We start from the raw sequence: 10,627 nt of genomic DNA on the forward strand, positions 1-10,627 counted from the left end.
CCCTGTTCAATGTACAGATCAAGTTGGGGAGAGAGAGAAAGAAAGAGAGAAAAGGTGAAAAAGAGAGAGAGAGAGAGAGAGAGAGAGAGAGAGAGAGAGAGAGAGAGAGAGAATTTTAGATTGAGAACTAGAAGGGATCTTATAAAAACATCTAATCTACCCTTCCTCTTCAGAAAAAAAAAGATTAGGAATCAGTGCCCTGAAGAGGCTCAGAAGCTTTACCCAAGATACACAGATAGTAAATGACAGAGTAGATATTTGAACTCAGACCCTCTGATTCCAAATTCAATGTTTGTTCTGTTGCATAATTTTTAAAAATGTATTTAGTATTTTATTTTCCCCCAGTTACATGTTAAAACAATCTTTAACATATATATTTTTTTAATTTGGAGTTCTAAATTATCTTTCTTCCTCCTTCCCCACTCCCCTCCCATTGAGAAAGCAAGCAATTTGATATAGCTTATACATGTGTAGTCATGCAAAACATTTCCATATTCGTCATGTTGTGAAAGAAAACATAGACCAAAAAAACTCAAGAAAAATAAGAAAGTAAAAAAGTCTGCTTCAATGTGTGTTCAGACTCTCAGTTCTTTGTCTGGGGATGGATAGCATTTTTTGGTCACAAGTCCTTCCGAGTTGTCTTGGATCATTGTATCGCTGAGAATAGCTAAGTCATTTCTATTGTTGTATTTCTGCCAAGAGAGCAAAACTAGAAATGAGTGGAGATAAAATAGTACAATGGTGGAAAAAGCAGAGAATCTAAAGGCAGAGGACCCAGTTCTGATACTCTAATACCTGTGTAAGCTTCGGCAATTCATTTCAACTGCATGGTCCTCAGTTTCTTCATTTGAGAAAGGAGGAGTTAGACAAGATCACCTCTGAAGTCTCTGGCAGTTCTCCATCTACGATTTTATGATTCTAAGCTGCAAATCTGTTCATGATGTAAGGAAAAACCTCATAATAATTAGAGGCATGGAATGAACTTCCTCAAAGATAACTGGGCTGTACCTAACTGGAGGTCTTTAAACAATAGCCAGGCAAACATTTAACAAGCACATTGTGAAGGGAATTTTAATTCAGTTTTGCCACTGTGTGCTAAAGATCATGGCACATTTCCATCTGACTTGCAGTTGAAAGCTTTCATGAGTTTTGTTTCCTCCATTAAAATATGAGCTTTTTGAGGGCAAGGACTGACTGACTTCTTGATTTGAATCCCCACCACTTAGGATGATACTTTGTATATTTCTTGTTTAGTCATCTTTCAGTCATCCATGGCTCTTTGTCACTCCTTTTGGGGTTTTCTTGGCAAAGATACTGGAGTGATTTTCTATTTCCTTCTCCAGATAATTTCACAAATGAGGAAACTGGGGCAAACAGGCAAACAAGTGACTTGTCCAGGGTCACATGGCTAGTAAATCTGAAGCCAGATTTGATCTCAGGAAGATGAGTCTGACTCCAGGCTCAGCACTCTATCCACTGCACCATGTAGCTACCCCAGCTTTGTACATAATAATTGTCAAAAAAAAAATCTCATTAATTTATTCATTCATTTAGCAGTCTCTTGGACTAAATAGCCTCTGTGGACTCTTCCAACTCTCAGATACATGGTTTCCCCAATTTTGCCTAGACTGTTTCAATACCCTTTTGGTTTCCCTGCCTTAAGTCTCTCCCTGCTTCAGTCCATCTTTCACTCAGCAATCAGACTGACCTTCCTAAAGTACAGGTTTGACTATTTCACACCTTCTATTCGATAACCACTAGTTACCTGGAGATTACCTGCAGGATCAAATAAGAAATGAACTCTTAGGTATTTAAAAGCCTTTATAAGAGAACTAATGAAGTCTAAGTGCAGATGGAAACATATTTTTTCACTTTTTTGCATCATGGCTAATACGGAAATATATTTTTCATGACTTCATATGTATAATGCGTATTGTATATCTTGCTTTCTCAATGGGTGGGGGAAGGGGATGCAGAGAGGGTGAGAATTTTGAACTGAAAAAGACACCCTATAATATGGCTCTTTTCTATCTTTCCAGCCCTCTTACACCTGAATCTACACTCACCTCCACCCCATTCTATAGATACTCCATCCCCCCATTTCAGGTATTTTAATTTCTTGTTCCCCATGCCTGGAATTCTTTCACTCCTCGTCTCTGCCTCCTGGCTTTCCTGATTTCTTTCAAATCCCATTTAAAATTCTACAAAATCTTTCACAATCCCTCTTAATGCTAGTGCCTTCTCTCTATTGATTATCTCTGATAATCATGTCTGTAACTTGTTTGTGTATAATGTTCATATGATGCTCCCCCCACTAGCTTAAGTTCTTTCAGAGTAGGGATTGTCTTTTGCCTTTCTTTGCATCCTCAATCCTTAGTACAGTTCCTGTAACATAGTTTGTTGTTATTTAATCATTTTTAGTCATGTTCAACTCTTCAGGACCCCATTTGGGGTTTTCTTGGCAGAGATACTGGAGTGGTGTATGGATAAGGAAACTGAAGCAGACAGAGCTAAGTGATTTGCTCAGGATGACACAGCTAGTATGTGTGTGAGGCAGGATTTGAACTCACAAAGATGGGTCTTCCTGATTTCAGACCTAGCACTCACAGGCCTAGCTGCCCTGGAATATAGTAGGTATTCAATAAATGCTTACTGACCGACTGTAACTGATAGATTAACTCCATAAGCTTAGCCTGTAGTATGCTCTCTCCAGGGTGCTGAAATCCTTTCTTTTTGATTATGTTCACTTCTACATTGCCCAGGAGTTGGGCTATAAGGTTCCTGTAGAGACTGTTGTACAAAGTAAATAATAACTCTATCCAATTTTATACTTTAAAGACAGATGTAGAATATTTATGGCCATTCAGGAGGGAACATAAATAGTTGATTTAAAAGGTAATCACAACTTCTAGGTTCTGGGAAAGACTAACACAGTTTTTGTCCTGTAACTTGACAATAGCTTTAACTTCTTTTTTTAAATCATGTCATTAATACTCATTACTACCTGAACAGTTTCATATAAATATCAGATAAGTAAATGGCTTCAAAGAACAAATATATAATATATGAGTTTGATTTGCCTCCCTTTTTCAGAGGGGGTCTACTCCTCCCTTTTATACCACTCACTCAAAGCATTCAACTAATATGGTTATGATAACACAATTATTAGCTCATTACTTACTAACTGTTAATTTATTTTTTAATTGTCCATTAAATCAGGCACCCAGGCTGTTTATATTTTAATTTTTAATGTCAAGAAGTTAAATTGCTTTCCAAATGAAGGTTAACAAGGGAGGCCCTATTTCTGATGCTAGAAACAACTGGATCTGTGCTGGTAGAATAGCATATCAGAGGGTTATGGCAGTGATTTCATCAGTTTGGTGAACTGAACTGGGGAGTAAGATGTACTAAGTCTGGGAGGTGAGAAGCTGTATCTGGGACATAGAAGGCACTTAATCAATCAACACTCTTCTAAGTGTTAGGGATAGAAAAAGAAATATGAAATTATATATATATATATGTGTGTGTGTGTGTGTGTGTGTGTGTGTGTATGCACACGTGTGGGTACAAAATATGGATAGGACTGAACTTGTGATTTCATTAGAATAGAAAACTACTGGATGAGTGAGCACACTATGAAAGAAGATCAGCATTTTCTCTACAACTTACATTCTGAAAGAAGTAATCAGGCCATTGAAAGTTGAGGTGATCTGCTCATTCTCACACAGCCAGAATGGGTCAGAAGCATGGTCTCAGCCTAAATCAGTTAGCTAGTCAGTCATCAACAAATATTTATTAAGAACTTGCCTTATGCTAGGTACTGTGCTAAGCACTGAGAATAGAAATACAAGACAAAAGAAAGATTCTTAAAGGAGCTTATATTTTGATGGGGAAGACAATAGATCAACAAAAAAGAGAAAGGTCCTATATGTACAAAGATACATTCACAGCAGCTCTTTTTGTAGTAACAAATATTTGGAAATTGAGGGAATGCCTATCAATTGAGGAATAACTAAACATGTTATGGTACACGAAGGTGACGGAATACTATTGTGCTATAAGGAATGATGAATGGGATAGTTTCAGAAAAACTTTGGAAGATTTGTATGAATTGTACAAAGAGAAGTGAGCAGAATGGGAACAATTTATACATAACAACAATACTGTAAAGATAAACAATGTTGAAAGATTTAAGAACTCTGATCAATGTAATGATCAGCCATAATTCCAAAGGACTCATGATGAAACACGCTATCTCCAGATAGAAAGCTGATGGACTCAGGGTACATGTTAATTTGTATTTTTTCTCTTTCTTTTTCTTTGGACATGGCTAATGTGGAAATTTATTTTTCATATGTGTGTGTGCAAGGGGTTAGGTGGCACAGTGCCAATCCTGGAGTCAGGGCTCATTTTCCTGAGTTCAAATTTGGCCTCAGATACTTATTGACTGTGTGACCCAAGTCGATTTACTTAGCCCTGCTTGCCTCAGTTTCCTCATCTGTAAAAGAAGCTGGAGAAGGAAATGGTAAATCACTCTAGTATCTTTGCCAAGAAAACCCCAAATGGGGTCACAAAGAGTCAAACACAAGTGAAATGACTGAACAACAGCAATATGTCTGTGTGTGTTGAGTTTCATTTTTCTTGCCTTCTCGATGTTTTAGAGGAGGAAGAAAATTTGGAACTGAAAATTAAAAAAAAAACATTTTTTAAAAAAAGCTGATGGATAAAGAGAGGAAGAAGGTACCCATGATGGGAGCCAAGTAAAGGAGTCTGAAGAAGTGCAGCCTGGAAATAAAGGAAATGAAGAGTTGGTTAGCCTAGGCACCCTCCTTAAATGGACATTCTAGTAGGAGACATCCAATCAGATGAAGAGGCCCTGGGAGCTGAGGTGTGAGTTCCAGGGATGAAATAATCCTTTAGGATGTAGATCAATTTTAAAAATAAATTTTAATTGATTTTCTATAACTTCTAGATTTCCCCTGTATCCTTCTTTCCCTCTTCCCAGAGAAATGTACTATATAACAAAGACTTTTTAACAAAGAAAAAAGAAATAGAAAAAGGGTAAAAAAATCAGTAAAACTGATGAACATATCAAAAAATTCCAATATTATATGGAATGTTCCTTTGACGGAATCTGATCTCTTCAAAGGACTGAGCTACGATATTCCCTTATATCTCTTCTTTGGAGCCAAGATTGCTGTTCATCATTTTGCAACCTTCAGTCTCTATTGTTTGGTCATTGTTGGTGGTTCTGTTTACATTGCTACGGTAATTGTGTATATTGTTTTCCTGGATTTTCTTTCTTAACTCTGCATCAGTTCATGGAAATCTTGTCATGCTGCTCTGTATTCATCATGCTTGTAATTTTTGTAGTACAGTGATATTCCATGACATTCGTGTGCCACAATTTTAGTCATTCCTCAGTTAATGGGCATTTACTCATCTTGCTTCTCTTTTTTGATGTGTACAAAATAAATACAAGGCAATTTGAAGGAAGACTCTAATAGTTGGGGGGGGTGGGAGGGGAAGTTTGAGCTAAGTTTTGAAGGAAATTAGGCATTAGAAGAGGCAAAAATGAGGAGGGAGTGTATTCCAGGCTTGGAAGCCAGCCTCACTGTTGATTTGAATTAAACTACAGGATCAAAGCAACAGTGTACCTGGTTGTGAGTCAGGAAACCATGGTACTGGTCCCTCCTCTGCCATTTTCTTACTATGTGACCTTAGACAAGTCAATTCCCCTCTCTCAGCCTCTTTCCTCCTCTATAATGTGAGGGAGTTGGATTAGATCATGTCTAAGACACATTTTCAACTCTAAATCTAGGATCCAATGGCTGCTGGGCCAGAGTTGATTGTTATTAGTAATAATTAAGATCCTCAGGGTCGGTGGGGGGTAGGGGTCTTGGGAGGAGATGTGGTACTGTTGAATAACAGAGAATTTTGACTGGAAGTGTTTATTGTTTATTTTTAATTGTGAGGCTAACAGAGGAGGCAAGTTGTTGGTGGAACCATTGTGAAGATACAATAAATACAAGAGTGTGCTGGAGTCAGCTTGGTGCAAGAGATCCAATTGTTAAATTTTCAATGTGAACATTTATGCGTTAGGAATGGTAAAGGGCTATAGATCAAGGCTTGATTTATTGTTTTGTTGATTTCTGCCCTAGACTTAATAAAATTATGGAGAAAATGATTAAATTTGAGATTACACTCACAAATGTGTTAGCCAGAGAGCCATTTGGTGAACATTCATCAGCACACCAGCTTTCAGTTCTAACTCTGTGACGATGTCTATCTGATGTCTATCAGAAAAGATTGCTGCCACCTGGGAGCACACATCTAATTCTTGGGTGAAAGAAAAGAGTTCTAAAATAAAACAGAAGAGTGCCAAAAGGGGAAACAGAGTCACAAAGATGATTCCCCTGCCCATTGCATAATTATCCCAGAGACGTCATTGAAGTTCAGAATTCTGAAGTTGGAGGCTAGACCAGGACTAAGCCAGGTGAAATGGGAGTGAGGGGAGAAGGGAGTATATAATATTTTAAATTATAGAATTTGTCATTTGGAGGAAAGTTAGAAATAATGTAGTCCATCCATTTCTCTCATAAATATGGAAAGTGAGACCCAGAGGAATCAAGTGAGTTGCTGAAGGTCACATAGGTAGCCAAGAGAGCCAGGTTTTGAACTCAGGTCCTTTGTCTCCATGTCCAGAGTTCTTTTTTGTAACACCTTGTTTTCTTTCTTGTTCCTCTGGAGGGATGAGATTTGGCAATGAGGCTTAGAAATCTGTTGGGTTCCCCAAGTGTAATGGACAATTCTCCTCAGTAAGTAGCATGATTTAATGAACTTAATGTCAGGAATGCCATCTGAGACACTGCTGTGTGCCCTTGGGTAAGTCTGAGCCTTAGCTCTTCCCATCTTTAAATGTATAATCTTATGATTCAGTAAGCTTAATCTCTATGCCTCATGGCTTCTTGGGGATGGAATTTTCAGTTAAATGTCAAGGTGACGCCTTAGAAAACTCAGCATGGCTTAGATGTGTATTTACAGCCTCATTACCCCTACGCTTACTAAATGTGATTCAGTGAGACCTTAGATCTTTCCCACTTTGGGAGAGAACTGATATGGAAGGTTCAAATGGGTGGGCAGGCTTGGGAAGAGGTGACAACATAATCTTAACCTCACTCTAAAGCTCCCTCAAAGGTCATCTGGCCTACCCAGACTATGTCACAAGTCAGTTAAGCTTTCCAAAGGAAGATAGAACAATTAATGAAAGAATAGATTGATTCCCAGTTCAATCTCTTGTCTGGAACAATTACCAGAAATTAATTTTCCAGTGTAATTTTAGCCATCTGGACCTCAAATTCCACAGACATAAAAGAGATCCATCTTCTCTGGGAATGGAAGGGTGGGATTCCATGTAGGTGGAAGAAGGGCTTTCTAGTGAATAAAAGATACAGTCACACTGGTCTGGAATCTGGATCTTCAACACTAAACTAAGCTCAGGAGACATTTATTAAATGACTACTGTATAATGGCTCCATGTTAAGCAATGAACACAACACAAAGATGAATCATGAATGTTCCATCCTCTGTATAACCTGTTGATTCTAGAGAGAATCAGGATACTAAAAGAGATCTCAGCAAGCTAAAATGGTGGGCAGATGCAGATTTAAGAGGGATAATAAATGTTAAGTCTGACACTTGAGTTCAAGAAATCACCTTCACAAGCACAAGATGGCAAAGCCACAGTAGTATACTAAGAAAGATCTGTGTTTTTTCAGTGCCCTATAAGCTCAATGTGAGCTTATAATACTGTGACCTTTACTTCCTGAGGACCAAACAAAAATACTGTCTTAGGTTGCCTTAAGAAAGGCGTAGTAAAAATGCTCTAAAGCACTATTGATTCAAGAAATACAAATTAAAACAACTCTGAGGTATCACCTCACACCTACCAGATTGGCTAATATGACAGAAAAGTAAAATGACAAATATTGAAGAAGATGTGGGAAAACTGAGACACCAATGTGCTGTTGGTGGAGTTGTGAACTGATTCAACCATTCTGGAGAGTAATCTGGAACTACCCCCAAAGGACTATAAAACCGTGCATAACTTTTGACTCAGCAATACCACTACTAAGTATTTATCTCAAAGAGATAGTAAATAAAAAAGAAAAGGACATATACATACAAAAATATTTATAACAACTCTTTTAGTGGTGGCAAAGAATTGAAAATTGAAGGGATGCTCATCAATTGGGGAATAGCTGAACAAGTTATGGATAGGGTTGTGATGGAATATTATTATGCTATAAGAAATGTTGAACAAGATGCTCTTAGAAAAACCTGGAAAGACTTACATAAACTGATACAAAGTGAAATGAGCAGGACCAGGAGAACGTGTACACAGCAACAGCAGTACTGTGTGATGATCAATTGTGAATGACTTAGCTACTCTTAGCAATACAATAATCCGGTACAATTCTAAGGACTTATGATGAAAAGTGCTATCCATGTTCAGAGGAAGAACTGATGGAGTCTGAATTCAGATATAAGCATACTTTTTTTCTTAGTTTTTTTTTTGGTCTGTGTTTTCTTTCACAATATGACTAATATGAAATATGTTCTGCATGACTGTACATGTATAACATATCAAATTGCCTGTCTTCTCAATGAGAGGGGATATAGTGAGAAAACTTGGAACTCAAAATTGAAAAAAAATGAACATTGAGAAAATTTACAACTCAAAATTGAAAAACAGTGAACATTGTTTTTACATGTAATTGGAGAAAAAATATTAAAGAAAAGAAGAAAAAAAGAAAGTCATAGTAGTGCTCAGAATGAGGAAAGTGATAGTCCCACCGTCCTCTGCCCTGGTCTGATGTTAACTTCTGGGCACCACATTTTGGGAAGACATGTACAAGTTTATCCAGAGAAGAGGACTAGATAACTCTGCTGCTTGGTGACCAGTGGAAAAAAACCTGGAAATTTGGGGCCTAGATAATAGAAGACTTAGTGGGGAATATGATAGATGTCTTCAAGGATTGAAAAGGCTGTCATGGGAGACAAAGATTAAATCTACTTACTCCCAATTGTTAGTATGTACCTACTCTAGGGAATGATTTGTGTTTACCAAATATTTATTTTGGTGTGTACATGCTCTCCTCCACCCCTACCCAGTAGACTGTAAGCTTCATAAGGAAAGGAGCCATTTTTATTTTTGTCTCTGTTTTCCCAAAATATAACATAAGTATCTGTCATAGCATAGGCGCTTAATAAATGCTTATCGGATTCTACTGGCCTAAACTTAAGAGGACTTAAGCTTTATGCTGTTGATGTTTTTGCTTTCCTGATAGTGGGGAGAGTTTGGCACTGATCCATTCCCATTTCATTCCCATTTTCTTGCCTGTTCACCCTTCTGAATATAAATCTGTGCACCAACATGGCTGGAATGCACTCTTTCCTCATTTCTGCCTCTTGGAATTTCTGGTTTCCTTCAAGACTCAGATCACGTATAACCATCTTTTCCTCTTTCTCTCCCAATGTTTCCCCTTTTCTAACCTCCTTGTAATTATTCTAGATATTTGTCGATGCTGTCCCTTTCCATTTGAATGAAAACACCTTGAAGGCAGAAACTTTCCTTTAGCCTTGGTGTCCCCCAGTATCCAGCAAAGTAAGTAACTACCTAGTACACAGAGAGTGTTTTGGTTTTTTTATTGAACCTGGAATAGAGCAAAACTAACCACTCTGTAGAGGACTTGAACTCCTGACCTTGTTCTTCTTATTACCAGGGTCTGACTCAGCGAGCTAGCCAGCTGACTTAGCACAGATGCACGTTGCTGATCTGAACAAGCACTGCGCCATTTGGATCAATGTGATGATTTGAGATGCCTGGCCCAATGGTTATTTGGAAAAGAATCCCTAAAATTAGCTGCATTAGCAATCTCTGGCAACTGGCTCTTTGGGTTAATTGGCACATTTATGTTTCCTTTGAGGGATGCCAGGGAAGAGTATCCTCAAATTCCTCTAACAAGCAAGTTTGGGATGACTCTCTGCCCGGAGTGCTACTACATATTACAAATCAGAGCTATAACCATTATTTTGCAGTTCATCTCAATAGAGATGTAATGGACCCAATGTTCCTGTCTCCACAGAGTGTAAAACAGCTATTTCCTGACTGCTCTGCTTTGGAGGGTGTGGGTGGCAGTTGTGCTATGATACCTGCAATGTTCACCCAAATCTTCCATATCTATGATCAGGTGCAGAGTCCCCACCTTTGATGAAGTAAAGTGAAATTTTTTTTCACAGAACCTCTGATTGCTGGACAAGTCACTTTATCATTCAGCATCTAGGACTATATTCTGTACTGGTAAAGGGAGTTTCCTCAAAGGGAGTCTCTAGACCAATAAGATCGCAAGCTCGGTTTTTAAAAAATATTGATTTTCCCTAATATGATTGGGAATTTGAGGACCTTGGTTCAAATCCTGGCTAAAACACTTATTTCCTGTGTGACTTTGGGTAAATCACTTAACACTTCTGAGCCTCAGTTTCCTCAGCTGTAAAATGAGGAGATTGGACTAGATGAACTCAAAGGCACCCCCCATGTCTAAATCATATGATCCTATGAATTAAA

General features: G+C 38.1%; 1 long non-coding RNA gene across 1 annotated transcript in view; it reads left to right on the top strand.

The window, feature by feature from the left end:
- The window catches only part of LOC110222856 (uncharacterized), a 30,303-nt gene extending 19,999 nt beyond the window's left edge, over positions 1 to 10,304 (top strand). Inside the window, exons 3-4 of the long non-coding RNA XR_002328507.2 lie at positions 9,575 to 9,667; positions 9,786 to 10,304. This is a non-coding gene — a long non-coding RNA (uncharacterized LOC110222856). The remainder of the gene's footprint in view (positions 1 to 9,574; positions 9,668 to 9,785) is intronic.
- Positions 10,305 to 10,627: the final 323 nt, after the last annotated feature.

Source organism: Phascolarctos cinereus, unplaced genomic scaffold (genome assembly GCF_003287225.1).
Source record: "Phascolarctos cinereus isolate Bilbo 61053 unplaced genomic scaffold, phaCin_HiC Scaffold_4;HRSCAF=312, whole genome shotgun sequence".
In the NCBI taxonomy this organism is placed as follows: Eukaryota; Metazoa; Chordata; class Mammalia; order Diprotodontia; family Phascolarctidae; genus Phascolarctos; species Phascolarctos cinereus.